The sequence below is a fragment of the Peromyscus leucopus genome, chromosome 7 (genome assembly GCF_004664715.2).
Source record: "Peromyscus leucopus breed LL Stock chromosome 7, UCI_PerLeu_2.1, whole genome shotgun sequence".
Lineage (NCBI taxonomy): Eukaryota > Metazoa > Chordata > Mammalia > Rodentia > Cricetidae > Peromyscus > Peromyscus leucopus.
This window is the reverse complement of record NC_051069.1, coordinates 117,371,677-117,399,478: the sequence shown is the minus strand read 5'-3', so window position 1 is coordinate 117,399,478 and position 27,802 is coordinate 117,371,677. Positions and strand designations below refer to the sequence as shown.

Sequence of the window (27,802 nt, the reverse complement as noted above, 5' to 3'; positions counted from 1 at the left end):
ATACAGATAAGCAGCTGTCTGCGTTGTGTGTGTGGGTGGGTGGGGGCAGTACCTCCTGGTTTCTGCTCTAGATAAAATGCTTACTGATAAGTTCAAGGCAGGCCTGTTGAACCCACAGAGTGGGATTTGAGTAACTTTTCCTTTCCTGATGGCAAACAGTGCTAAAATTAAGCACATTCTAGAATACAGATTTTCTAGTAAAGGTAAGGATTGTGGCTTTAAGACTGAGAAAGTTAAGAACTCTAAACCATAGTGCTGCTGATCTTACAAACCTGTTTGTTTCCCAACAGAAGCCCAAAAAAGAGGGCATCTTTTCAAGAGCACATACATGTACTCACAAAGCTAAAATAGTTCTTTTTTTTGAAAGTTTAGCAGGAAAGGCGCAAAGCTACATAGAGAAACCCTGTCTTAAAAAACAAACAAACAAAAAAAAATGTTTAGCAGAAACATGAATGGGCTGAACAGGAATGGGCAGTGGAAGTAAAATAGCCTTTTTGGGCCGTAGGATCTTGCAAACAGGAAGCAGGTTCAAGAATCCAGTGGCATGCTGGGCAAAGTGGTGCACACACTTTTAATCCCAGCACTCAGGAGGCAGAGGCAGGTGGATCTCTGAGTTTGAGGCCAGCCTGACCTACAGATCGAGTTCCAGGACAGCCAGGACTATACAGAGAAACCCTGTCTTGTAAAACAAAAACAAACAAACAAAATCCAGAGGCACACAGGTTATTCTCCATGGACCAGAAGGATAATTTTGAGGGTGAACCCAACAACCTAAAGGGCAAAGCCAGGAGCCTAGAATCTGGCCCTTGGGGAAGAGATGAGACCTACTTGGGACTGCTTACATGGCATGTGCTGATAGGATTTCAAGCATTGCTGTGGACTGACCACCAGACAGCATGTCTTCTAGTATGCAAGCTGCAGATGGTGGAAGCAGGTAGGCTTTGATCAGGTTTCCACCTGGCAGAGGGTCACAGCAGTTCATACCCATGACTTGGTGCATTCCCACCTGGTGACTAGCAAGCCTCAGCAGTGTGATACCTGATTTGCTCTAAGTAGGATGAGAAACCAGGGAAGCCTGGATCCAGGGCAGGATTCAGACTCAGGTTTAGCAGTTCCTGAAGCTACTAGACTTTGCCATAAATTCTAAATTTTTTTTTTTTTTTTTTTTTTTTTTTGTGGGGGAAGGCAGGATCTCCCTAGATAGCTCTGGCTGGTCTGGGATCTTACTCCATAGACCAGGTTGACCTCAAACTTGCAGCCATCTGCCTCCATAAAGGGCACGGCTCTACATCTGGCTCTAAATTTTTCAAATGCTCTTCCATAGCAAGAAAACCAATCTTCAGACTTCAGGTCTTGCCTCTCAATGGTGGTAATATAGTCAGTCTAGTATTTTTCTATATGAACTGCTATTTGAGTAACCAGTAAGCTAGGGACTGAATTACGTTTTTAATTTACTTGTGTATGTGTATACCGAAAATATGTGCCATTGTGTGCATGTGGAGGTCAGGAAAAACCTTTCAGGAGTTGGTTCTCTCCATCCACTCTGGAGTCTGGGGATAGAATGGACTGAGGTCATCAGGCCTGAGCAGCAAGTGCTGTTACCGACTGAGCCATCTCCCTGGCCCTAGTTGTCTTGACTCTTCAACATAGAGCCAAGAAATGTCAGAACTAAATTAAGTTGGTCCCAGCATGATTAATTCTTCACAATCCCAGGCTGATTGCTATCTCGTCTCTCTCTGTGTCTCGGGGTAGATGGGTCAGCTTATCGGGGTTGTCATCCCACAGCCTCTGGCTGGCTTTCTTTGTTGTGAAGCTGTCCTTGTTTCTGGCTGCTGTCAGGATCCTGTCTTTTTAGCAGCTGCTGAATTGCTAACTTCTTTGTCTCTTTGGTGGGAAGCTGTCAGTCGAGACTTCTAGGTGAGTTGTCAACTCAGCTGGATCCTAAGGAGTTTCTGAGCTCTGGGTAGCTCTTCTGATGAGCTCATGGGGCCCAGGGTCCGTCCCCCCAATCCATCCATCACGGGCAGCTCTAACCGGTCTATGGGACAGTCATATTATAACTGGGCAAATGACATCCCTTGTAAATTGGCATGTGGGCTTGTCTACTTTGAATCTGCACTGGTGCAATCTGCATAACTCAATATATTTAAGAATGTTGAGGTTTTTTTTCTTTGCTATTGTTTTAAACCTTTGTTACTTCATGTGTATGAGTGTTTTGCCTGCATGCATGTGTACCATATGGAGGTCAGAAGAGGGCATCAGATCCCCTGAAATTGGAGTTAGAGATGGTTGTGAGCTGCCAAGTGGGTACTAGGAACTAACTTGGATCCTCTGCAAGAGCAGCCATTGCTCTTAACTGTTAAGAGCTATCTTTCCAGCTCCCACTGTTTGATTTTTAATATGTAGACTTTAGACATAAGCCACTTTATAAAAGTCATACTTCAAAGATGCATAAGAGAGCTGGCCATAGCCGTATATGTCTGTAATCCCAGTACTTGGGAGGTGGAGGCAGGAGAACCCAGAGATCAGGAGGTCTAGGTCAGTTTCAGATACACGAGACCCTATCTCAATAAAACACAACAACAACAACAAAGATGCCTTGACATTTTCTGGGAAAACAACAACAAACTTTGTCTAGGTAGGAGCGAGAGCAGGAAGCAAAGCTTCAAATGTGGATCTCTGAGGATCTGATGGCCGAGGGTCCTACACTGGCAGACTGTGCTCTGTAGTGGCCGCCCTGAGTCTGTCATACAGGGAGCGTTCAATGTGATGAGACCTGTGTCCTTGTGGCTGCATGGCTTGCCTTCAGGTCTACGTTTATAAAGTCATCATAATAGCCATAGAGCAGTGTGGTGCACGCTTTTGATCCCAGCACTCAGGGAGGCAGAGCCAGGCAGATCTCTGTGAGTGTGAGGCCAGCCTGGTCTACAGAGAGAGAGATCTAGGACAGGCACCAAAACTACACAGAGAAACCCTGTCTTGAAAAACCAAAAAAAGCCGGGCAGTGGTGGCGCACGCCTTTAATCCCAGCACTCGGGAGGCAGAGCCAGGCGGATCTCTGTGAGTTCGAGGCCAGCCTGGTCTCCAAAGCAAGTTCCAGGAAAGGCGCAAAGCTACACAGAGAAACCCTGTCTCGAAAAACCAAAAAAAAAAAAAAAAAAAAAATTAACATAATAGTATAACATCCCTGTGGTGATATTTTGTTTGTGCTCTAACAAATAAAGCTTGTCTGAAGATCAGAGGGTGGAGCGAGCCATTAGTTAACCATAGAGGTCTGGAGGTCTGTATAGACAGGAAGTGATATGGTTTGGCAGAGAGGGGGAATATAAGGTGGTCAGAGACAGGAGCTCGGCCCCTTTTCAGTCTGTGGAGTCCTGGAGGTAAGAGGTGATGGTGGCTGCTCCTTTACTTCTCTGGTCTTTCAGCATTCACCCTGATATCTGACTCCAGATTTTTAGTATTAAGACTAATTAGAATCCGTGCTGCACATCCTCCTCTCCTGGGAGGCTCCAGGGGTGATAATACTCAGAAAGGCATATTGGTACCTCTGAACCCCTGTGTGTAGCCTGATTCCTCAGCTCTAGGAGAAAATGCAGACATGACCTGGCGGTCGGCCTGCTTAGCACACTGCACTTCTAAACAAGAAGCATGGCACACCATGCCCCTGCAGTCAGAACACTGAATTCTGAGGTAGCATGCTGGTAGCTGGCCCACAGAGGAGTCTGCACCCTCTACGTCTCCTTTAACGTGCTCCTTCCTCATGGAGACCCTGGTGCTATGAGCGCTCACTGTCCAATCTGAGGTAATGTGCTCACCAATCCCAGTGATAGGCTTCCACTGTATGTGGTTGCTCATGTTGCAGTAAGGCAGACACCTGTTCCCTGAAACCGTCCCTGGAGTGGTTTTTCCCTGCGCCCTTTCCAATTCCATGGCATTGCTGTTTTGTCGAAGGACACCCCAGTAATCAGCACCTCACCCCATACAGAGCTGGGTAAGGGTGGTCCCCAGGGGTGACAGCAGCAAAGAGTAAGAGCAAATTGATTGCAGGGCCGTCTCAGTTGCTTTGAGAAGTCTGGGGAGTGACTAGGTCTGCACAAAGAGAACCTGGTCACCCAGACGGGGACTGCCAGCTTTCTCACACGAGCTCCCACCCACATAGGGCACACATGTGTCCTCCGGTGGTCCTGCATGAAATCTAGAGTAGAAATTACCTATCTGGTGTGTGAAACTATTGACCTTTGGGTGGCAAATTATAATATGTATGACCTGCAGGAATATTGGTCCTCTCAGCATCTGTGTCAGGAGTCTCTGGTAGCTTCTTGGGTTGTGTGCAGGGTGTTGGCTGAGGCTATACTCTTGTCTGAAGGGAGGACCCACTTTAACTTCACTGTTACAGATTTGAGACTGAGGTCCCCTCCAATCCTCACATAGGCAGGGGAGAGAATGTGCCCAAAAGATGGTCAGTGCCATCTTTTTTTTTTTTTTTTTTTGGTTTTTTCGAGACAGGGTTTCTCTGTGTAGCTTTGCGCCTTTCCTGGAACTCACTTTGGAGACCAGGCTGGCCTCGAACTCACAGAGATCCGCCTGCCTCTGCCTCCCAAGTGCTGGGATTAAAGGCGTGCGCCACCACCGCCCGGCAAGTGCCATCTTTTAATGGTAGTTAGAAGCAAACCATTTCCAGTCCTCCTTGGGCAGGTTGTCAGGTGCCTTGGCTTCTGGAAATCTCCCTGCTTTTCTGATCACACCTAGAGGGCAGCTGACTTTCCTGCCACTGAAGACGGCATAGAGAAGGGACTAGCACCTCCAGTACTCCCTGGGACAGGTTGACTTCTCACCAGTCTGGAGACAAGGAGGGCAGTCAACCTCCTGCCAGGATGTTGCCCCAGAACGCCACATAGCCACTATGCAGGCTTTTCCTGGGTCTGTTGCCAGCGGATAGCACCTTGTTGGGGTACATAGGCTAGATGGCTTTTGCAATCTCCTGTTCCCACTACCTCCCCACTCACCCCCACAATCCATTCTCATCCAAACCAGGGATCTGGACCACATGGCCATTTCTTAATCACCAGGTTATTTTTAATTAATTACTTAATTAATGTATTTGTTTAGACTTTCTTTACATTGGTGTTTTGCCTGCATGTATGTCTATGAAAGAGTGTCAGAAGCCCTGGAACTAGAGTTACAATCCTGGGTTGTCATGGCCACAGGAATTGAACCTGGGTCCTCTGAAAGAGCAGCCAGTCCTCTTAATCACTGAGTCATCTCTTCAGCCCTCCAGGTTCTTGAAGAAAACTAGTATCTACATGAGGGCTCACAAACATCTTAATTCTAGTTCCAGGGGATCTGTTGCCCTCTACTAACCACTGTGAGCACCAGGCATGCATGCCTGAAGACAAAAATTCATAGATAGCCGGGCAGTGGTGGCGCACGCCTTTAATCCCAGCACTCGGGGGGCAGAGGCAGGCAGATCTCTGTGAGTTCGAGGCCAGCCTGGGCTACCAAGTGAGTTCCAAGAAAGGTGCAAAGCTACACAGAGAAACCCTGTCTCGAAACCCCCCACCCCCAAAAAAAAATCATAGATAATAAAATAGAAAGAAAGAAAGAAAGGAAGAAGAAAGAAAGAAAAAGAAATGACTGAGTGAGATTGGGAAGCAAAGGCAGCTGGATCTCTTGAGTTTGAAGCCAGCCTGGTCTACATAGTAAGTCCTAGGCCAGCCGGAGCTACATAATGAGACTGTTTCAAAACAAAACATTTCAGTGATCATAACTCCAGCTTCTTCGTCTATTCATGTTAAGAAGCAGATATATCTGTGATGTCTGTCCTGGGTGGTCGTCCTTCATATATTACTCTCGGTCTGTAGTACACCCTTATCTATCCTCTACTGAACCTGGGACTGCATCGGGGGCCTCTTTTGGACAGACACCTGGGATAAATACCACAGGAGGGAGGAGAGGAAGGCCAGGCAGGCCCTCCTGTGGAGGTAGTGTCCTCCATGGCCTCTAGATGTTTTGCCTCCAGTCCCTTTGGAGCTGGTAATAATGGGGAGCTCAGGCAGAGCCTCTCCTGTGCCTTTTCCTGCAGCTGAAAATATTGTGTGACAAATGGACAGTAAGGACATAATATCATGAATGTAATAACTCAATACAATTAATGTAATTAATGAATATCATGAATATAGTTATTGAATGAATACTGTGAATGTAATCAATGAATACAACAAATGTAATTAATATCATGAGTGTAATTAATGAATATCTTGAGTGTAATTAATATCTCTCTCCCCCACCCCCCCAGACAGGGTTTCTCTGTAGCTTTGGAGCTTGTCCTGGACTAGCTCTGTAGACCAGGCTGGCTTCCAACTCACAGAGATTCGCCTGGCTCTGCCTCCCGAGTGCTGGGGTTAAAGGTGTGCACCACCATCACCCTGCAAGTGTAATTAATATCTTGAATGTAATTCATGCCACTGAATTGTAAACTTAAAAATGGTTACAATTGCAAATACTATGTTCATTTAAAAAAATAAGATGGAGTATAATCATCATACATTATATGTGTGTATGAAATTGAAGACAGCGATGATCTAAATGGAAGTGGTGATAGTGTCATAGGCCTATGAGGATGCTGGACTAATGTCTATCAAATTGTGCAAACAGACAAATTGTATACAATGTGAATTATTTGTCAATAAAGGTTTTATAAAACGTAAAAAAAAAAAAAAAGAAAAGAAAAGAAAAGAAAATGTGTGAACTGTCCTGACTTGAAGGCTCTGTGTATCCCTTGAATCTGTCTTTATAATCCCTGACTGACCTCTCCTGGATTTTCTTGATATCCAGAATTTTAGTTAAATGCTAAAAGATATTCAAAAGTCTCTGAATCTTGTGACTGAGTCCTTATTTGGTGTGTTACTTCTCTGGTCATTGTGACAAAATAACCTGACAGAACCAATTTAAAAGAGGAGAGATGGGGGTTGGGGTGGAGCGCTTGCCTGGTAAGTGCAAGGCCCTGGGTTCGGTCCTCAGCTCCAGAAAAAATAAAAAAATAAAAACAAAGAGGAGAGATGGCCTCAACGGTTAAGAACACTGGCTGCTCGACCAGAGAACTGGAGTTCAATTCTCAGCACCCACATGGTGGCTCATAACTGTTTATAATTGTTGTATTATTCAGGGTTCTCTAGAGGAACAGAACTGATAGAATGAATCTCTGTCTGTCTGTCTGTCTGTCTGTCTATTTATCTATCTATCCATCCATCCATTCATTCATCTACCTATCTGGGTATTTATTAGAATGGCTTACAGGCTGTGGTCTAGCTAGTCCAAAAATGGCTGTTTATCAGTGAAAGGTTCAAGAATCCAGTAGTTGTTCAGTCCACAAGGCTGGATGTCTCAGCTGGTCTTCAGTATACACCAGAATCCCAGTGAAGGAATGGACTTGCCATTGAGAACAAGTAGGCAAAGAGAGCAAGCTTCCTTCTTCCATGTTTTTTTATGTACGCTACCAGCAGAAGTTGTGGCCCAGATTAATGGTAGCTCTTCCCATCTCTAAAGATCTTAATTAAAAGTGGGTCTTTCCGCTGGGCAGTGGTGGAGCACGCCTTTAATCCCAGCACTTGGGAGACTGAGGCAGGTGGATGGATCTCTCTGTGAGTTTGAGGCCAGCCTGGTCTAGAGGACAGGCACTAAAACTACAGAGAACCCTGTCTTGAAAAACAAAACAAACAAAAATTTTAAATACTCAAAAAATAAAAAATCAATACCAAGGAGAAGGAACAGAATCACAGAGGAGAGGAGCCAGAGATTGGAGTGTGACATGGACACAAGACTCTGGAAGAGGCAGAAGGACCCTCCCCAGGACCTTTGGAGGGAGTGAAGCCCTGTGGCACCTGCATCTCACAATTCTGGCCTCACAATTTCAGGAGAATAGGTTTCTGGAAGCTTTGTAGTTTTTAATTTTTTGAGATTGGGTCTTATTCCATCGCTAAGGCTGGCTTTGAACTTACAGCTTTCCTCAGCCTCCAGAATGTGGGAGTCCAAGCACCATCACATTTAGTGATTGTTTCTGTTGTTGAGAGATGTCTTTTTGTGGCAAACACAGAAAATTAATAAAAGTTATTGTCGTGTATATGAATATTTAGCATCTTTGGACAGGAGTCTGCATGGGGTCTCTGTATATTAGCCCAGACATGTCTGTGACTGGAGCTGGTTTGGCTCAGAGATGTCATGCATTTGGGGTACCTCTCAGCTCACTAACACCGCCTCTGGTCTGACCAGCGTTGGATAGGATAGGAGGCAATGAGAGCAATGTCCAGCAGCCTGAGGCCTTTCTTCCAACTAACCTCCTTATCCTAAGCGCTGTGGCATCTAGACCCTGTGCTGTGCTTAAGTATGGTGGGGGTGATTTGAGATGTCCTGGCAGATGTCAGGGTGTGTGTGATATGCTTGGACACGTTAAGGTGTCTAATGTTTTGGGAATGCTGAGGTGTCCTGGGGTGAGCTAAGGTAGACCAAGTAGAGCTAGGGTATTTTGTGGTGAGCTAAGATGGGCTATAATCCAGGTATCTTCCTCTGGCATCCATCTTTCCTTGAATCTGTGCCAGCGAACCTATGTACTGGAATGGTCTGGGCTTGTCCCAATGCTCTAGTAGTATATCCCTGCGAGTGGAGGTATGAGGTTAGGCCAGCTCTTTCCTTCCCCTCAGCAGGGCTTCAACCTAGGTAGCATGGCCCAGAGAGGACTCGGCTTCTTCCAGATTGCTGCGTGTAACATTCTCAGAGGGAGCTAGAGGCAGGCACTGAGGAGACAGGCTGGTGACATTGCTACTTGATGTCACGGGAGAAAAAAAAGCCCCTTGGTGGAGCAGCAGCCTCCTTACCTGTGAACCAAGGATGATTTTAATACCTTCCTTTGGCTGGTCACCTTTGGGACTTGACAAACACTGTCCTGCTGGCACCTGTCTTCAGCATCACCAGTGTGGCCCAAGTGGGACCATCACACATTGGGTGAGACCCCACTGCTGGCCTGCAAACCATTCCCTGCAATCTGACCTGTAGGTTTGAAATACTTTTTGGTTTTATGTGAATTCACCAACTCAATGAATATTACCCTAAAAGGGCACAGACTTTCAATCCCTGAAAGCCTTTAGTAATTATTCAAATAAAGCTGAGCTGTGTGGTGTATGTAATTTAATCAGCTACAGGGCTTGGGAAACACAAGGTGACCATGGTGATTTGAGAAGGCCACCATGGGTCCAGATCTGCCCAGAGAGGGATGAGGACTGTTCTGGGCAGAGTTCCTCTCAGGCACAGGTGCCTGCCAGATGTCTGTGTGTGTGCCAGCTGCCTGCCTGCTGTGATCCAGGTCACAAGCCCCCTGTCCTCAAGAAACCTGGAGGAAGGCATTAAAGGCCTGTAGCTAGTTATGTGGCAGGTGAGGACATTCTAGTTGGTCCTGGCCCCAGTTGGCTGGGCCTCTGAGCCTGTACAGGACTGGATTTACTGGGTCCACCTGTGGAGGCCTGGCCTGACATCTGCTGTTCCTAGTACTCAGCCCCAGGAATACCCAGTGGCTCTCTAATGTATTTATTTTTAGGTCTTATTCCAAATACTTTTATAACTACTCCATTTTCTATCTCAAGTAGCAACCTTTTTGACTTTTTGTTGTTTGGGGACAAGGGTGTCTATGGAATACAGGCATCTGCCATTACAGATGGGAGTCGTCAAGTCCTAGCCAAGTAAACATGTATTTTCTTTTTGCTGTGCCTGGCCTCCAGCACTCTGGGAAGTGTTCCTCAGTCACACTCACCAGTAGAACAGCCTTCTCTGCTTGCACCAATGTGGATGTAGCACCAATGTGCACCTGCTTCCCAGTCACACACTATAATAGGTCCAGAAGTGAGACCCAGAGGGAATGGACTTCCCCAAAGACACATTAACAACCAGAAAAAGGCAGGGAGAGTTGGGTGGTGGCGGCGCACGCCTTTAATTCCAGCATTCGGAAGGCAGAGGCAGAGGGATCTCTGTGAGTTCGAGGCCAGCTTGGTCTACACACTGAGTTCCAGAACAGTCCGAGCTACATGGTGAGACTTCATTTCAAAAAAGAAAAGTAGCCGGGCGGCGGCGGCGCACGCCTTTAATCCCAGCACTCGGGAGGCAGAGGCAGGTGGATCTCTGTGAGTTCGAGGCCAGCCTGGGCTACCAAGTGAGTTCCAGGAAAGGCGCAAAGCTGCACAGAGAAACCCTGTCTCAAAAAACAAAACAAAACAAAAAAGTAAAAAGTAAAAAAAGAAAAGCAGAGAGAGGAAGAAAGGCAGCTACGGCAAGCTTTGGAATCCGGAGCCATTCAGGTCGCTGCTACCCGCTTTTGCCACCCCGCCAATATCTGGAGGTCAATGTCATACCCTGTGCGCGCCGGCGCACACAAGGGGGCGGAGCTCCTGCCGGGGGCGGGGTCAGCGGCGGCGCACACTGCTCGCGGGAGGAAAGTGAGAGGAAACGGAGGGCGGGAAGTCAGGAGGCCACGCCCACAACAAGGCAAGCTGAGAATCCACTGCTTGAGGCGGCTTCCTCGCGCTTCTGCGCGAGCGGGCCGCTGACGGCTCGCGGCGGCGGTAGCGGCGCGGCGGCCAATGAGGGCGGCCGGAGGGGGCGGGGCGTCGGCTGCGGTTTTGTTCCGCGGTGGCTGAGGCGCGTCGTCCCCATGCGCGGAGCGCAGCCTGCGCGGCTGGCGCCCCGCCCCATTTACGGAGCCCGGCGCTCGCCGGCCTCGCGGAGAGTGCTCCGGGCCGTCGTTCGCCCGAGCACCGCCACGATCTCTGGCCGCCAGAACGCCGTGTCCTTGTGCTGTCAGTCCGGAGTCTCCGCACGTCGGCCGGCGCCGCGCAGCCGCACGTCGAGAGCCCGGTGCATCGCCGCAGCGCGCGGAACACCAGCCCCTCGGGCCGGCAGGCGTCTCGGCACCTTAAGGTCCCCGCGCGCCCCGGGCCCAGCACGGTCCTCGTGTCCCGCGGCCCCGACACCCCAAGGTCCCCGGGGACCCAGCACCTCAAAGACCCCTGGGCCTCAGCTCCCCAGTGTCCCCTGGGCCCCAGCTCTCCAAAGTCGTCGCGCGTCCCGGGACCCCTCCAAGCAGGCCAGGCCCCAAGCACTCCTGTTGTGCGCGCTCCTGCACGCCGGGCGGTAAGGCCTGCCCGCTGCGCCTGGGGCGCGCTGCCACTTGTTGAATCACTTCTCGTGTCGACTTTGAGACCTCTTGTCGCCATGCTGAGCCTGTGGGCCCCTGAGCCCACTCTTGCTGAGACTCAGTGATTGTTATTCTGTACTCAGGAAGCAGGAAGTTTGACGAGATAACGATGGCCCCGTAAGGGAATCCCAAGAGCAGAGACTCCCCAAGGACCTGTGGAAGGTGACTTGGAAGTGTATTCCGAAGCCAGTTTTCTGCGTAGACTGAAGGGTGTGTAAGTCCCTTTAAGACTTCCTGTGAGTGGAGGATGGAATGTGAGATGTATACAGTATATTTTGCTGCTCCTGATTGGCTATTGCCTTACTTTGTAGGTTGGATTTTATTTTCCATCTGTCTTAAGTACGGATATGAAATATATCACGCCAATTTAAATTGCACCTCAGAGTATTTCATTATTGGATATATCTTTTAAGTATGAATCTATGCTTCTATATTTTTTCTGGCGTTGGGACCTTATCCCTGAGCCTGGCATACCTACACCTCCAGGCCATTACTTAGTTTATAATAATGTCTCAATTCTGAGAATTTTAAAGATGAATTAGTTTGACTTTAAGAATGTACTTTAGTTTTATTCATTTTGAGACAGGGTTTCTCTGTGTAGCCTGGCTGTCCTGGGTCTCACTCTGTTGACCAGGCTGGCCTTGAACTCACAGAGATTCACTGCTTCTGCCTCCCGAGTGCATGGCATGCACCACCACCCCTGGCTTAGTTTTTACATTAAGAAATTTGACTGGTGCTTACTGACGCTGCTTCTTTAAATATGTATTTGGTAACCTTGTGTTTCTGATAAAGTGGGTCTTTGAAGGGTAGGACTGAGGATGGTTTTCTTTTGAAATTCTGAATATTACTCCAAAATGGAAATTGAAATTGTTTAGAAACTGGGTTTTCTTTACACGGATTTGGTCAGTGCAGGCTTGGATGTGGAAGTTCTTTCAGACTTTCCTGGATCTGGCACCTAGTTCCCTCCTTGCCTCTGTGTTTATGGGGTAGAGAAGGCCTGGTCCCTTCCTATTGTTTGATAAATGATTCTTCTAGCTGTCCCTGGAACTTAGATGTTGGTTCTGGAACTTTTCCTTCTGGTGTAGGAGCCTGTGGCTTGGACTGGAGCCATACTAATTAATTTACATGGCCTTTTAGTTTTTCTTCATTTAGGTTGAATTTGACAACCGTTGAAGAGACAGTTGTAGTTGCTACTCTGAGACAGAGAATACCAAACAATGTTTTGTTTTGTTATTTTTAATTAAAACATTTATTTTCTGTGTATGGGTGAGTGTTTTGCCTGATTGTGTGATTGTGTGTCTGCACCACATGCATGCTTGGTGCCCCTGGAGGCAAGAAGAGGGTGTTGGTCCCAAGAAACTGGAGTTACAGGTTGTTGTGGGGACACCATGTTGTTGCTGGGGGTCCAACACAGGTCCTCTGCAAGAACAGCCAATGCTCTTAACCACTGAATTATCTATTCCTCAAGCCCAAGCAATCTACCCCCCACCCCAAGACAGGTTTTTGTTTTTTTTTTTTTTTTGAGCTGAGGACCGAACCCAGGGCCTTGCACTTGCTAGGCAAGCGCTCTACCCTGAGTTAAATCCCTAACCCCAGACAGGGTTTCTTTATGTAGCCCTGGCTGTCTTGAATTTAGAGATCCACCTGTCTCTGCCTTCCCCAGAGTGCTGGGATTAAAGGTGTGCACCACCACTTCCCGGCATCTTTTTTTTCACTTTTTTTTTTTTTTTTTTTTAAACTTGCAGATCTAGCTGGGCGGTGGTGGCGCACGCCTTTAATCCCAGCACTCGGGAGGCAGAGGCAGGCGGTTCTCTGTGAGTTCGAGGCCAGCCTGGTCTCCAAAGCGAGTTCCAGGAAAGGCGCAAAGCTACACAGAGAAACCCTGTCTCGAAAAACCAAAAAAAAAAAAAAAAAAAAAAAAAACTTGCAGATCTAATAGTTACAGAGATTTTGTGAACACACACACACACACACACACACACACACACACACACACACAGGGACCAGGAATATCAAGGAGCTCCAGCCAGAGAGAGAACATGATTTTACTGGTAGAGACAAGAATCAAGAAAGTCCTTAGTTATTTTACATTGGTGTTTTGGAAACACTGAAAATTTTTTTTAATTAAAGGAACACTTTATTTTAGCTTTTGAGACAAGCTCTCATTATGTGACTCAGGCTAGCTTCCAACTTGTGATCCTGCAGCCTCCATGTCCTGTATGCCTGAATTGCAGGCATTATCAGTATATTCAGCTCAAAAACAATTTTATGGCTTAATAAAAGCCATTATTTTGTATGCTTACTTGAAAAATTAGTATGAGCTGGGAGGTAGTGGCGCACACCTCTAGGAGGCAGAGACAGGCAAATTTCTGAGTTTGGTCTACAAAGTGAGTTCCAGGACAAGCTTCAAAGCTACAGAGAAACCCTGTCTTGATAAACAAAAAACAAAAACAACAAAAAAAGAAAAATAATCAAGCTCAGTGTGGTGGCTTACACCTTTAAAAATTAGTAATAATGAAAAAAAATAACAAACTCCTATATATTATACAATGATGTTCCTCAAAGGAAAATTAATTTCCATGAGCGACTGTAATTTAAACATGTAATAGAGTTTCGGATACTTTCACATGTGTTATTTAACTCCTTGAGGTCTTGCTAATGGGTAGTTATTTTTCCCCCCAAGTATTTCTCTATGTAGACTGTCTTTCTACATACCAGGACAGTCCCCGGCTGTCCTGGAACTCTCTCTGTAGATGAAGCTGGTCTCAAACTCACAGAGATCCGCCTGACTCTGCCTCCCCAGTGCTGGGATTAAAGGTGTGTGCCGCCACTGCCCAGCAGCAGCAGCAAATACTCTTAAGTTCTGAGTCATATGTCTAGCCCAGATGCTGAGCTTTTTGAGTTTTGACTAATGTATATGTAGTGATACCAATTTTCCATTGTAATGCCAAGAAGGATATTTTCAATGCCCTAATAATGGCTCTTGGCTCCACATGTTCATCCCTGCCTCTCTCAGCCACTGATCACCACTTATCCTTTTTACTGTCTCTATAGTTTTACCTTTTCTAGAATGTTATATATTGGGCATTCTTTTCATATTGACTTCTTTCATTTAGTAATATGAGGTCTAAGTTTCTTCCATGTATTTACTGGCCTGATACCTCACTTTTTAAAGGTTTATTTTTAATTATGTGTATTGCATGTGTGATTATGTACAAGTGTTGTAAGTACAGGTGCCGGAGGAGTCCAGAAGAGGGTGTTGGATCACCTGGAGCTGGAATGAGAGGTAGTTGTGAGCCACCCAATGTGGGTACTAGGAACTGAGCTTAGGGTCTCTGCAAGAAGGTATACACTGCATGCTGGCTAGTTTTGTGTCAGCTCGACATATGGAAAGAGAGAACCTCACTTGAGAAAATGCCCCCACTAGATTGTCCTATGGACAGTCCTGTTGGGCATTTTCTTGGTTAATGATTAACGTGAGCAGTGCCACCCCTGGGCTGGTGGTCCTGGGTGCTATAAGAAATCGGACTTAGCAAGCCATGAAGAGCAAGTCAGTAAGCCTCATTCTTCCATGGCTTCTGCTACAGTTCTAACCCTAACTTCCTTTGTTGATGGACTGTGATGTAGAACTGTAAGCTGAAATAAACCCTTTCTTCTCCAAGTAGCTTTTTTTTAAAAAAAAGATTTATCTTGTATACAGTGTTCTGCCTGCACGCCAGAAGAGGGCACCAGATCTCATTACAGATGGTTGGGAGCCACCATGTGGTTGCTGGGAATTGAACTCAGGACCTCTGTAAGAACAGCCAGTTCTCTTAACTACTGAGCCATCTCTCCAGCCCTCCAAGTTGCTTTTGGTCATGGTGTTTTGTCATAGCAGTAGAAACTCTAACCCTAACACATGTTCTTAACTGCTGAGCCATTTGTTCAGTCCCCAGTGTCACATAATGAAGGACATCTTGGCAATTTATTTATTTATATGTCTGTCTATCTATCTATCTATCTATCTATCTATCTATCTATCTATCTATCTATTTACTTTTCAGATAGGGTCTCATCATATAGCTCTGGCTGGCCTGGAACTCACTATGTAGATCATACTGGCCTTGAACTCCCAGCAATCTGTCTACCTCTGATTCCCCAGTGCTGGGATTAAAGTCATGTACAACCATGCCTGGTTGATTGTACCCATTTAAAGTCAATACTAAAATTAAGGACATGAATATTATCATCTAAGACATGGTTCTCAACCTGTGGGTTGAGACTGCTTTGGGGGTCGAATGACCCTTTCACAGGGGTTACATCAGTTATCCTGCATATCAGATATTTACATTATGATTCATAACAATAGCAAAAATATAGTTAAGAAGTAGCAATGAAAATAATTTTGTGTTTGGGGTCATCACAACATGAGGAACTGTATTAAAGGATTGCAGCATTAGGAAAGTTGAAAACCACTGGTCTAGGAGTTTTATAGTCTTTATGATTTTTAAAAATTATTTTGCTGTGGATATTGCTCTATATAAATAAAACACTGATGGCCAGTGACCAGACAGGAAGTATAGGCGGGACAAGGGGAGAGGAGAATTGGGGAAACAGGAAGAGAGAGGGAGAGACACTGCAGCCATCGCCAGGACAAGCAGCATGTAAGACGCCGGTAAGCCACCAGCCACGTGGCAAGGTATAGATTTATAGAAATGGGTTAATTTAAGATAAAAAACAGTTAGCAAGAAGCCTGCCACGGCCATACAGTTTGTAAGTGATATAAGCGTCTGAGTGATTATTTTATACGTGGATTGTGGGACTGCGGGGCTTGGTGGAACCTGGAGAGAAGCTCTCCAGCAACATTATTTTGTGTGCATGGGTGTTTTGCTTCCTGTATTTATGTCTGTGCATCACGTGAATGCAGTGCCCTTGGAGGCCAAAGAAGGCATTGGCTCCCCTGAAATTGCAGTGATAGACAGTTGCTGCCATGTGGGTGTTGGGGATTAAACCCAGATCCTTTGGAAGAGCAGCCAGTGCTCTTAACCTCTGAGCCATTGCTCCAGCACTGTGTTTTAGAGTGTTAAACTCCACAATTAGGCCTATGATCCTTTGAGTTACTTTTTGTGAAGGTTATCAGGTCTGTGTCTAGATTATTCCCCCACCCCCAACCCCAGACAGGGTTTCTCTGTGTAGCAGAGAACTGTCAGGAAATTTGCTCTGTAGACTAGGCTGGCCTCAGATCCACCTGTCTCTGCCTCCTAAGTGCTTGGATTAAAGGTGTGTGCTACCATGCTAGCTCTAGATTATTTATTTATTTAACATGTAAATATCCAGTTGTCCCATCTCTGTTGATCAGGCTGCTTTGCCGAAGATCATTTGATGTATTGATGAACTTCTGTTTCTAGGCTTTGTTCTGTTTGTCTGTTCTTTTGCTCATAGTGCACTAGCTTGATTGCAGTAGTTCTGTAATAAATCCCCAAGTCAGGTAGTATTAGTTCACTAATTTTATTCTTCTGTTTCTGTATATATTGTCCAAGTGTTTTGCATCTCTGCATAAACTTTAGAATCAGATTTGAGCATAGTGGTATGCTTGTAATCCCAGTATTCTTGGAAGGTGGAAACAGAAGTTGCAGAAGTTCAAATCCAGCCTCAGCTTCATTGGGGATTTATTTATATGTATGTATGTGTCTATGTGAGTATATGCCATGTATGTACCAGTGCCCAAACTGGCCAGAAAAGAGAATCAGATTTCCTGGAACTGGAGTTACCAGCAATTGTGAGTGTCCAGATGAATGCTAGGGAATGGAACTTTGGTCTTCTGGAATGGTAGCAAGCACACTTAACCACTGAGCCATCTGTCCAGTCCTCTTGATTTTTAATTTTTTTAATTTTATGTGTGAGTGTTTTGCCTGCATGTATATATATGTAATATGTATGTGCTTGGTGCCCGTGGAGGTCAGAGAGGGCATTGTATCCCCTGTAATGAAGTAATGGATAGTTGTGAACTACCATGTGGGTGCTGGGAATTAAACCCAGGTCCTCTGCAGTAGCAACAAGTATTCTTAACTGATGATCTCCAGCCCTACCACTGGCTGGGTGTTTTGATTAGGGTTATAAACAGATGTTTATGCCCTTAGTTTGTATGTTGCAATCCAATCCATAGTGTGATAGGATTTGAAGGTGAGGCTTTTGGAGATGCTTAGGTCTCGAGGGGGCTGCCTTCTGAATTGAGATTATCTCCTTAGAAAACAAATTCTAGCAAATTTCTACCATTTGAAGAAACAGAAAAAATGGACCTCTGTGCACTAGAAAGGAGGCCCTGGCCAGGCACCACATCTGTTATTGACATGTCTAGTCTTAGAATGTAAGAAATTTCCTAGTCTTTAGAATATAAGAAATAAGATTTTGTTTACACCAGGCACATGCCTTTAATTCCAGCACTCGGGAGGCAGAGACAGGTTGATCTCTGTGAGTTCGAGGACAGCATGGTCTACAGAGCAAGTTTCAGAACAGGCTCCAAAGCTACACAGAAACCCTGTCTCAACCCCCCCTCCTCCCCCCCCCCAAAAAAAAGATTTTTTTTACAAGCCACCTGACCTATTATGGTATTCTCTTTGGTTTTTCGAGACAGGGTTTCTCTGTGTAGCTTTGTGCCTCTCCTGGAACTCACTTAGTAGCCCAGGCTGGCCTCGAACTCACAGAGATCCACCTGGCTCTGCCTCCCGAGTGCTGGGATTAAAGGCGTGCGCCACCACCGCCCGGCGGTATTCTCTTTTTAAATAAATACTCTTTTATCTGTTTGAGTGTTTTGCCTATATGTGTGTCTGTGAACAAAATGTATGCAGTGCCCAAGGAAGCAAGAGGAGGGTGTCAGATCTCCTGGGACTAGATGATGGTGAGCTGCCATATAGGTGCTGGAAATGGAACCTGGGTCCTCCAGCAGAACAGCCAATGCTCTTACCTGCTGAGCCATCTCTCCAGTCCCCATCCTGACCCTATGATATTCATATGGATTAGTAAAATTAGGATTGCATTGCCTGTGTAGATCAAATTAGGACAAGTTAGCATTTTACATGGACATGAGCTACTTCATTTGTTTAGTGCTTCTCTGATTTGTTTCATTAAAGCTTCATAGTTTTATTCATAGTTGTAGAACATAGCTTGTTAGATTTATATGTCAGTAATTTTGTGGGATGCTTACATAAATAACATTGGGTTTTTAATTTGTTTCCACTTGTTCATTGCTAGTATATTGTAAAAGGAATTTTTTTTTTTTCTTCTTGATACTGGGTCTCACTGTGTAGCCCAGATGGTCCTGGAACTTGTTTTGTAGACCAGACTAGCCTTGAACTCAGTGATCTGCTTGCCTCTGCTGAGATTAAAGATGTGGACTACCATGCTCGGCTGAGATTGCTTTTTCTGTGTTAATTCCTACAGTCTCAGTCTTAACTATAATGGCTTATCTTTCCAGAGTTATTTTGTTAATTCTTTCAGATTTTCTACATAGATGATTGTGTAGTTTTATTTCTCAAGCTGTCAGCCTTTTTAAATTTTCCTTTTTTCCCCTTTCTTTCTTCTCCTTCTCCTTCTCCTTCTCCTTCTCCTTCTCCTTCTCCTTCTCCTTCTCCTTCTCCTCCTTCTCCTTCTCCTTCTCCTTCTCCTTCTCCTTCTCCTTCTCCTTCTTCTTCTTCTTCTTCTCTCTCTCTCTCTCTCTCTCTCTCTCTCTCTCTCTCTCTCTCTCTCTCTCTCTCTCTCTCTCTCTCTCTCGTGTGTGTGGGGGCTTTTCAAGACAGGCTTTCTCTCTCTATAGCCCTGGCTGTCCTGGAACTCACTCTGTAGACCTGGCTGGCTTAGAACTCACAGAGATTCACGTGCCTCTGCCTGTAGATGTAACCAACCGTCTTATTAAATAAGAAACACAAAACCAATGCAAAGAAGAAAGCCAAGAGGTCAGAGCTAAGAGCTAAAACCTTACCCTTCCTCCTGCGGTGGTCTTACCTCTCCGAACCAGAACCACTTTCTGTGTGTCTGTCTTTTTATAGTGTTTCTGTTCTGCCTTCTCATTGGTTGTAAACCCAACCACATGACTGCCTCACGGCCTGTCTGTATAGACCTCCAGGTTTTCTATGATTGGTATTGAGATTAAAGGCATGAGTATCCAATACTGGCTGTATCCCTGAACACACAGAGACTTACCTAGCTCTGGGATTACAAATGTACACCACCACTGCCCTGCTTTCCTATGGCTTGCTAATAGCTCTGACCCCGGGGCAACTTTATTTATTAACATACAAATAACATTTGAATACAAATAAAATATCACCATACCTGCCTTCTGAGTGTTGGGATTAAAGGTGTACACCACCACTGCCTGTCTTTATTTCCCTTTATTTCTTATAAGAATTAGCTAGGAGTTGTAGTGTGATATTAAAAAAACGATGGTGAGGGGACATTTTTGCTTTAGTTAGTGCTTTGAATTTCTTTTGCTGTCAATTAGAAATGTTAGCTTTAGTTTTGTTGTTGGTTGATTGGTTTTTTGTTAGGCAGTCTCATTTGTATCAGGGTCTCACTGTATTCCTGGCTAGCCTAGAACTCACTCTGTAGTCCAGAATGGCCTAGAACTCAGAGATCCACCTGTCACAGCCTCCCAAGTGCTGGTTTTAAAGGCATGCACTACCATGTCTGGTTTTTAAAAATTATTTTTAAACATTAATTAATTTATTTGTGTGTGTGTGTTTTCCTACTTGTCTATATGTGCACCATGTGCATACAGGTGCTCTCAGAGGCCAGAAGAGGATGTTGGATCCCCTGGAACTGAAATTACAAGTTATGAGCTGTCTGATGTGGGTACAGGGAACTGAACCCAGGTCCTCTGCAAGAGCAATGTGTGTTCTTAACCACTGAGCCATCACTTGAGTCCTGGCAGCTGTTTTTTTTTTTTGTTTTGTTTTGTTTTTCCCTTCAAGACAGAATTTCTCTGTGTGTAGCCCTGGCTGTCCTGAAACTCTCTCTAGACCAGGCTGGCCTCAAACTCACAGAGATCTGCCTGTCTTTGCCTCCCAAGTCCTGGGATTAAAGGAGTGCACCACCACTGCATGGCCAGCTGTTGTTGGCCAGCTGTTGTTTTTTTGTAGATATTTATCAAGTTGAGGAATTTTTTTCTCAGAGCCTATTTTGCTGTTCTAAAAATATTTGAGACTAGTTTTTTTTTTTTTTAAGATTTGTTTATTTATGATGTATACAGTGTTCTGTCTGCATGTATGACTGCAGGCCAGAAGAGGGCACTAGATCTCATTACAGATGGTTATGAGCTACCATGTGGTTGCTGGGAATTGAACTCAGGACCTCTAGAAGAGCAGTCAGTGGTTACTCTTAACCTCTGAGCCATCTCTCCAGCCTGACACTAGTGTTTTTAAAAAATCTTTTTAAAGCCGGGCTGTGGTGGCGCACGCCTTTAATCCCAGCACTCGGGAGGCAGAGCCAGGCGGATCTCTGTGAGTTCGAGGCCAGCCTGGGCTACCAAGTGAGTTCCAGGAAAGGCGCAAAGCTTCACAGAGAAACCCTGTCTCGAAAAACCGAAAAAAAAAAAAAATCTTTTTAAAAATTTTTCTATATTTGGGGGCTGGAGAGATGGCTCAGAAGTTAAGAGCAGTGATTGTTCTTCCAGAGGTCCTGAGTTCTATTCCCAGTAACCCCATGGTGGCTCACAATCATCTGTAATGAGATATGGTGTCCTCTTCTGGCATACAGACAGACAGAACACTGTATACATAATAAATAAATCTTTTAAAAAAAACAAACAAAATTTTTCTATACTCATACTGTAGCAATTGACATGAAAGTTGTGTGTGACCTCTCCACCAGCAAACAAGTCCTTTAGTAGAGACCAGTTGGTTACCCCCTAATTCAATTAATTTTTGCCACTGTCTACATGGAGGCCACACTAGCCCCTACAGGTTGAGGGATCTTTCCCCAGGACTGCCTCTTAGCAAATGTCCTGGCCTGCCCTTAGGGTCCTGACAGGGTATATAACCTCAGCTGCAGCCACTAAGAGCACCTTCTTATAAAAGGTGGGCCTTGCCCACCTCCTGTCTCCTTTCTTTTTCTCTTCCTCTGTCCCTGCCCTCTTCTCTGCTCCTCCTCTCAGTAAACCTCCTAGTGGGCCCTGTTGTATGCTGTGTGTCTTTCCCATTGTTTTAAAAATACAACACTGCCCCTACCTCAGACTGTTGTAAGTCTATGTTTGAGCTTCTGATTGACAAGCTATAAACTGAGGTTCTCACACCTTGCTCTTCAAACTTGATTAATCTGCTAGAGTTGTTCATAGTAGTTGGTACACACTGTACTTACACCCCACAAAGATGCAAAAGAGCAGCCAGGTGAAGAGATTCAGTCATGTCTGGAAGGGTCCTGACTGCAGGACTTTTCACCCCTGTGGAGGGTGTGCCTTATTCCTGGCACATGGATGAGAGAGGAGGCCCTGTTTTCACATAGTGCAGTGGAGAAAGGAGGCTGTATTCTCATGTGATAGAAGGAAAAGAGAAGGCTTTAATATGGTGTGATGGAGGGAGAAAGGTAGTATCTCTATCTGGTGCAACAAAGGGAAGACATTTCCTCACATTAGGATGGAAGGAAAAGGCTCTGTCCTCATGTGGAAAGGAGGGAGGGCTATGTCCTCATGTAGGAGGGGCCATGTCCTTATGTGGTAGAAGGGGCGGGGGGTAGAAGGGAAGGCTGTGTCCTCTTGTGGTGGAAGGGAGGGGAAGGGGAAGGTCATGTTCTCCTAGGATGGGAAGGAAGGGAAGCTGTAGAAGGAGGTTCAGTCCTCACCTGTTAGGAGGGAAAGAAAGGCCGTGGCCTTATGTATGAGGTCCAAGAGAGGAGGTGTTTCCTCCTGTACTGGAAAGGTAGAGGCTGAGCTGTAGAAGAAGCTCTTTCATTCATTAGGGAAGAGTCCTCATGATAATAACACTGAAAGGTCCGAGATATGGAGGGGAACATATAAATAGTAACAACCTTTCCCTTTTTTTCCTCCTGGTTCTGCAGGGTGGAACCCAGATCCTCCTGCATGCTAGACAAATAGATTGTTTGTTGCATTTTATCAAATGCTTTTTGGCATTTTTTTTTTTTTTTTTTTTTGGTTTTTCGAGACAGGGTTTCTCTGTGTAGCTTCGCGCCTTTTCCTGGAACTCACTTAGTAGCTCAGGCTGGCCTCGAACTCACAGAGATCAGCCTGGCTCTGCCTCCCAAGTGCTGGGATTAAAGGCGTGCGCCGCCGCCGCCGCCGCCGCCGCCGCGCCGCCGCCGCCGCCGCCGCCGCCGCCCGGCTACTTTTTGACATCTTTTGATCCCAAAGTAGGATTTTTTTCTTTTTTAGCCTGTCATTGTGATGGATTGCATGAATTGACTTTTACGCCTGTTCGCTTTTAAACTAAACATCCTACTGTCCAAATCAACTAGTTACGGATTTTAATACTATCAAGATGTTGATTAGTTATGTCAGAGAGGTCTTGTACTTTCCTCATTTTGTTTTAAAAAGGCTTTTTTAAAAAACTTGTACCAACTTTGTGGCACTCAAACAAGGCTTTGTTCCAGGCTTTTCAAGAAGCAGTATGACATCTATGTGTGACTTTTTTTTTGGCTTTTCGAGACAGGGTAGTTTTGGTTCCTGTATAGTTTTGTTCCTGTCCTGGATCTCGCCCTGTAGACCAGGCTGGCCTCGAACTCACAGAGATCCACCTGACTCTGCCTCCCCAGCGCTGGGATTAAAGGCGTGTGCCACCACTGCCCAGCCTTTGAAGCCTTTTTTGAGGATCCTTCCCCGGGTTGGTGATGCTGAGTTGGTGGGCACTCCTGTACTGCCTTTGTGTAGTGCCTGTTCAGGGTGTGCCACATACTGGCATGGCAGCAGTGTGGGATGGAGAGGAAGAAGACCTTGGGCTAGGGTGAGGACTTTTCTCTGTGTCCTGGAGCTCTGCAAGGGTGACTGAGGAGCCTAGAGCACTGGCATCACCTGCTGAGCCCAGGTCCAAGGCTGCCACATGGGTCTGCCTTAGGAGTCCGCAGTTGCCAGGCCTGGAAAGTGTGGCTGAGTAGGGAGGAACAGAGCTGGGTAGAGGTTCATCCAAGCTACTGGCTTACTTGCAAAACAGTTTTGGTGACTTGAGATGTAGTGAGCTGACTATAGCCTGTCCTTTGTGGCATGTTCACTCCATGTGGGGAGTTGACATTCAGGAGGGCTGGATGTGGGATTGCCTATATTTCCCCGAGTGCCTGAGCTTGCAATCCTTTCTCAGCTCCCATCAGAGTACCTGTCCCTCTCCTGGGCAGGGCTGGTCAGTTCTGTCATTTGAGCCAGGTTTCTCTGATGAGGCTGTCTTCCCTATGTCTTCCATTGTCCCCCTCTGCTCTTGCTCAGCTGTTAGTCTTGGTTAGCAGCGGAGTCACCCTTCAGAGAGGTTTCTCTGATTGTCCCTCTAAGTAGGCCTTTTGAGCTATGTCTCATTTTGTGCATCCAGGTTCCTGTAAGGGGAGATTCACTTGGCATTATGGGTTGAATTGCATCCCCCAAAGCTATATTCAAGCTCTAACCCCGAGATCTGTGGAGTGACTTGATCTGGAAACTGGGTCTTTGCAGGAAAGGCTTTTAGCACCTGGCTAGCCTGCTCCCCCACCTGTGGACTGCTTTATTTGTTTTGCAGTGCTGGGGTGGAGCTCAGAGCCTTGCTTACCCCGGGACAGGTGTCACCACTGAGCCACACCCTCATCCGTGAGCTGCTTTTGCACTGCCTATCCTTGTGAATGGTGCTGTATAAGTGCCTCCTTCAGCACAGTTTCCAGCAGGCTTTTTGTTCCATGTTTTAAACAGCTGTGGTTATGACAGGGTGACAGTTCAAACTTATTTAACCACTCCCCTATTTAGCAGCACGCAGACCCTCCCAATATCCACACCTCTCCTCACACAGAAGATCGATAAAATTTGGAAAATAAAGCCAGTAATGTGTTGTTATCTAACAGCAACTAGTCAGACTTTGGATGTTGTCCCTTTGAGGATCATTATTGCATTTGATTTTCTTTGGCCTGGGTGGGGCCTTGCTCTGCTCTTTCATGACCTAGCAATTATTTTTAAACAATTTGGTCCCGGTGGGGTGGGGTGCTGGAGAGATGGCTCAGAAGTTGGGAGCACTGGCTGTTCTTCCAGAGGTCCTGAGTTCAATTCTTAGCAACCACCTGGTGGCTCACAACCATCTATAATGAGATCTGGCGCCCTCTTCTGGCATGCAAGCATACATGCAGGCAGAACACTATACATAAAAAAAAATCTAAAAAATTTTAGGGTGTTTTGCCTGCATGTCTGTGCACCATGTGCATACATTGCTTGTAGAGACCAAAAGAGAGCATCATATCCCCTGGGACTGGAGTTACAGATGGTTGTGGGCTACCATTTAAGTTCTAGGAATTGAGTCCAGGTCCTCTGGAAGAGCAGCCAGTGTCTTAACCACTGAGGCATCTTTCTACCCAACTTACACTTCTAAAGCATCTGTCAGTTAGTTTGTTGATAGCCTCACCGGATTCCCCTCACATTTCCTTCTGATTAAATTGAGGTTCTGGTCGGGTGGTGATGGCGAATGCCTTTAATCCAGGCCCTCTGGAGGCAGAGGCAGGCAGATCTCTGTGAGTTCGAGGCCAGCCTAGTCTACAGAGCAAGTTTCAGGACAGCCAGGGGTATGCAGAGAAACGCTATCTCGGAAAAAAAGATTAATGTTCTGTGTTTTTGTGAGGAGTCCCACAGTGGACTGTGACTTCCTCAGTGTCCCTTCGAGAGTCTTGTGTTGTCTGTATGCCCTGTCCGTGGCTATGGTCACTTTGATCCTGTGGTTCAGGCTAGTTTTCATTATTTTCCTTTGTAATTGTCTTGTGGGAAGAAACTTGGAGACTCAAATAATCTATTTACCTGTGGCTGTGGTTGACATTCAGAGATGATCCTTGCCAGGATATTGTAAAGTGGTGGATTTTAAATTTTCTGTTGTTTTGTCCCTGCTGGTCATTGTCACTGCTCTAAGGAAGGACTTTCACTTTTGTTCACTGTTTTTTTTTCTCAGATATTGACTCATTCATGTGGATTTGGGACTCCTACCTCATGTGGATTGGATTGTTCCAGTGGCCCTGTGCCTGTTCCATTAGGAGCCCTTCATCTTCCTTGGAGTCATACATTGCCTTTTAAACTCCAGGTGCTCCAGCTTTAGAACCAGCTGTTTCTCTTATGACTATGTGGCTTATTTTAAGATATAAAATCCTAGTGATTTTGTTAATTTTTTTTTTTTTAAGTTGCATTGTACTTCTGTGGCCTTTCTAGGTTGATGTGTGTGCTTTGTGTTGAGGTTACCACAAGGTGTATGAGAGCTGGAGAGATGGCTCAGCAGTTGAGAGCATTGACTGCTCTTCCAGGGGATCTGGGTTTAATTCCCAGCACCCACATGACATCTAACAACTGTCTGTAACTCCAGTTCTGGGCATCTGACACTCTCTTCGGGCCTCAGTGGACACTGCATGCATGTGGTGCACAGACATACATGCAGGCAAAACATCTACACACATAAAATAAAAATAAATAAATCTTAAAAAGTAATAACAATGGGCTGGAAAGATAGCTCAGAGGTTAAGAGCACTGGATGCTCTTCCAGAGGTCCTGAGTTCTATTCCCAGCAACCACATGGTGGCTCACAACCATCTATAGTTGGTGCCCTCTTCTGGCATGGAGGCTAAATCTCGAAAAATTAAATAAAAAGTCACAGCAAGGTGTGTGAGAGCCCCTGTGGTAGCACATGGGCCAGGAATGACCATTTGTCATCATCACTCTCCTTGATGGAAGACCCTGCAAAGCCTTTGTCTTGTTTGGGTGTGGCTCAGAGGTTGGGGATTTAGGGGCTTTCGGTTTAGATGAGCAATGAGGCTAGGCTGCTCATGGCTCTGTGTCCCTGCTGGCTTGCCAGGCTTATGGGGAACCAGTGCTGCTCCTATGATGGGACTGATTCTAATTTAGTCTCCTCCATTTGAAAGAAAATGAGACAGGCTGGCCCTGCTCTGGCTGTTGTTCCTCTCTGGTGTAAGTTGGAGATGGTTGTCACTCTGCTGGGGCTGAGTGTACCAAGTTATGTGGATGGGCTTTCTTTTTCCTCCCTCCCTCCCTCCCTTCCTTCCTTCCTGTCTTTCTTTTTCTTTTTCTTTTCTTTTTTTTTTTGTTTCTTGAGATAGGATTTCTCTGTAGCTTTTGGAGTCTGTCCTGGAACTCACTCTGTAGACCAGGTTGGCCTTGAGCTCACAGAGATCTTACTGTCTCTGCCTCCTGACTGTTGGGATTAAAGGCGTCTACCACCACCACCACCACCACCACCACCACCACCACCACCACCACCACCACCACCACGCCCGGCCATGAGATTTCAGGTCAGACAAACTAAACAGGAATAGTATGTGAGTAGTGTGGTATATCCTTGGCTGAGAACAGCATCCATGTGTTGATGTCACTTTATTGAAATGAGCTCAGAGATATGCATGGGCTGGGCAACCTGTTTCCTGCATCTGCTAATGGAAACTCATGCCAGGCTCTAGGCTCGCCAGTGTGTGCTCTGTGTGGTGTTGGTGATGTGGCCCTGTTCCTAATGCTTGCTACATGCTAACCTTGCCCTGTTCAGTTCCATGCTGGCTTTTGAGCCTCATATTTCAAAATCACAGAGGAAGTGTTAGTTGCTTCTGTTGACAGTTTGTGTATATTTTTTCAAGAATGAAAAGTGGGTGTTTGATCTTGTTTGAGATCTTTCTAGTAGTGTTCATATGATTTTCTCTTTAATTCTGTTCCCTTCTTCTGTTGACAGAGTCCTAGGCTTGGGTGCATCTTATTTGCCAGCCTGAGCCCTACCTGGCTGTGATGGTACTTCCAGCAGATGTGGACCTTGTGGCTCATACCCTCTGCTCTTGGGGCAAACACTCCCAAGGGTTGCTTTCCTTTGGAGTCCCTTATGGGGTGGAAGGAGGTGGCCTGTGCCCTCGGGTGCTTTGTTGGTTGTGGATACGTACTGTAGAGGCCCTGAGGTGGTGCTGGCCTAACTCAACTTCTAGGAGCTCTTCTCTCTTTTTTCCTTCATTCCCCTTTTGAGTAATGTGCTTATTGTGATCTCTTGCTGGACTGTGCCTTGTCAAGGGCCCTGAGGGCAAGGCTGACTACCAGGTCTTCACCGTCATCCTTCTTTTTCTCTTTTTTTTGCAGTGTTTTTTTTTTTTTTTTTTTTTTTTGTTGTTGTTGTTTGTTTTGTTTTTTAACTTTTTTTTCTTTGACTCTTTTGAGGGGCCTGCCAGCCAGCTCCCAAATAAATACACATAGAGGCTTATTTCTAGCCAGCTTTTCTTAAATTATCCCCTGTACCTTCTGACTCTGGGCTTTTACCTTTCTCTATTTCTCTCTCTCTCTCTCTCTCTCTCTCTCTCTCTCTCTCTCTCTCTCTCTCTCTCTCCATTGTTGTGTTGTGTAGCTGGGTGGCTGGCCCCTGGAGTCCTCCTCTCTTCCTTTTCTTGTCCCTCCATCTT

General features: G+C 45.8%; 1 protein-coding gene across 3 annotated transcripts in view; it reads left to right on the top strand.

The window, feature by feature from the left end:
- The first annotated feature begins 11,357 nt into the window (after positions 1-11,357).
- Fam53a (family with sequence similarity 53 member A) overlaps positions 11,358-27,802 on the top strand; it is a 34,787-nt gene continuing 18,342 nt past the window's right edge. The window contains exons 1-2 of one of the 3 annotated variants that reach the window (XM_028870749.2): positions 11,358-11,446; positions 25,321-25,449. The gene's annotated coding sequence lies outside the window, so the exon portion shown is untranslated. Of the gene's footprint in view, positions 11,451-25,320; positions 25,450-27,802 lie in introns of all 3 variants that reach the window. The other 2 variants (XM_028870750.2, XM_028870753.2) reach the window with 2 other exon arrangements.